Source organism: Mus pahari, chromosome 18 (genome assembly GCF_900095145.1).
Source record: "Mus pahari chromosome 18, PAHARI_EIJ_v1.1, whole genome shotgun sequence".
NCBI classification, from domain to species: Eukaryota; Metazoa; Chordata; class Mammalia; order Rodentia; family Muridae; genus Mus; species Mus pahari.
The window spans coordinates 1,164,257-1,166,830 of NC_034607.1; positions in this window are offsets into that span (position 1 = coordinate 1,164,257).

Here is a 2,574-nt window from a genome sequence, read left to right on the forward strand (position 1 = left end):
CAAATACAGAAATGGATACTCACAGTCATCTATTGGATGGAACACAGGGCCTCCAATAGAGGAGCTAGAGAAATTACCCAAAGAGCTGAAGGGGGTCTTCAACCCTATAGGTGGAACAACAATATGAACTAACCAATACCCCCAGAGCTCATGTCTCTAGCTGCATATGTAGGAGAAGATGGCCTAGTCAGCCATCATTGGGAAGAGAGGCCCCTTGGTTTTACAAAATTTATATGCCCCAGTATAGTGGGAAGCCAGGGCCAAGAAGTGGGAGTGGGTGGGTAGGAGAACAGGGCGCAGAGAGTGTATAGGGGACTTTTGGTATAGCATTTGAAATGTAAATGAAGAAAATATCTAATAAATTTTGGAAAAAAAAAGAAAATGGGACATTGTATTACCAGATGACCCAGGTATACCAATACTGGGCATATACCCAGAAGATGCCACAACATGTAATAATGACATTTGCTCTACTATATTCATAGCAGCCTTATTTATAATAGCTAGGAGCTAGAAAGAACTCAGATGTCCTTTAACAGAGGAATGGATACAGAAAATGTGATATATTTACAGAAGGTGTATTACTCAGCTATTAAAAATGATGAAATTATGAAATTCTTAAGCAAATAGAATCAGAAGATATCATCCTGAGTGAAATAACCCAACCACACACACACACACACACACACACACACACACACACACACACACACACAACATGGCATTCACTCACTCATAAAACCACATGAAGCTCAATAAGATGGAAGACCAAAGTGTGGTTGCTTCGGTCCTTCTTATAAGAAGAACAAGATACTCATAAGAGCAAATATGGAGATGAGGCGTAGAACAGAGACTAAAGGAAAGGCCACCCAGAGACTGTCCCACCTGGGGATTCTTCTTATATACAGTTACCAAACCTAGACACTATTTTGGATGCCAAGAAATGCATGCTGAAAAGAGACTGATATGGCTGTCTTCTGAGAGGCCCTGCCAAAGCCTTACAAATACAGAGGCAGATGTTAACAGTCAACCATCTGACTGAGGTTGGGGTCCCTAATAGAGGAGTTAGGGAAGGGACTGAAGGAGTCGTAGGGTTTGCAACCCCATAAGAAGACAATATCAATCAACCAGAACACTCAGAACTCCAGGGACCAAGACACCAACATGGCTCCAGCTGCATATGTAGCAGAGCATGGCCTTGTCATGCATCAATGGAAGGAGAGGTCCTAGGTCCTATGTAGGCTCGATAGATGCCCCAGTGTAGGGGTATTGAGGGCAGGTAGGTGGGGTATGTGGGTGGGTGGAGGAATACCCTCATAGGAGCAGGGCGAGTGAGGAAGTGATCGGGTGTTTCTGGGAGGAAGGGAAACTGGGAAAGCAGATAACATTTGAAATGTAAATAAAGAAAATATCCAATAAAGATAAATATAAAAAAAGAGAAAGATCTGTATGACATGAACTTCAAGTGTCTGAAAAAAAGAAATTGAAGATCTCAGAAAATGGGAAGATCTTCCATGCTCATGGATTGGCAGGATTAATACAGGAAAAATGGCCATCTTCCCTGGAGTCTTTTAAAAGTTAAAAACACTTTAATGTGATTGTTATGGAATGATGGTAAAACATTCATCCTAGCATTCTCAGGAAATATTTATTTTACATTTCTTGAAATGCATTTCAAATAAAGAAAGCTTATCATTGGACTCTTTTACATCACACATTTTGCTATAGTTTTACTAAAAATGGAAAATATTCTGACTATAACTTCCATGAATCATCTCAGCTATGTTTCAAAGCAAAAAAAAAAATAGTGGGAGACTTCAACACCCCACTCTCAGCAATCATGGAAACAGGAACTAAACAGAGACACAGTAAAAAAAAAATAACAGAAGTTATGAACCAAATGGATTTAATTGATATCTATAGAACATTTCATCCTAAAACAAAAGAATATACTTTCTTCTCAGCACCTCATGGTACCTTCTCCAAAACTGACAATATAATTGGTCACAAAACAGGCTTCAACAGATACAAGAATATTGAAATAATCCCAAGCATGCTATCAGATCACCATGGACTAAGGCTGGTCTTCAATAACAACAAAAATAAAGGAAAGACCACATACACATGAAAAGTGAACAATGCTCTACTCAATGATAACATGGTCAAAGAAGAAATAAAGAAAAAAATCAATTCTAATTGATTCTAATTTTGAGAATTTAATGAAAATGAAGCCACACCATACCAAAACGTATGAGACACAATGAAAGCAGTGCTAAAAGGAAAACTCATAGCTCTTAGTGCTTGCAAAAAGAAACCGGATAGAGCATACACTAGCAGTGTAACAGCACACCTGAAAGTTCTAGAACGAAGAGAGGCAAATACACCCATGAGGAGTAGACAGTAGGAAATAATCAAACGCAGGGCCGAAATCACCTAGAAACAAACAAACAAAACTATAAAATCAACCAAACCAGGAGCTGGTTCTTTGAGAAAATCAACAAGATAGATAAACCCTTAGCCAGACTAACCAGAGGGCACAGAGACAGCATCCAAATTAATAAAATCAGAAATGAA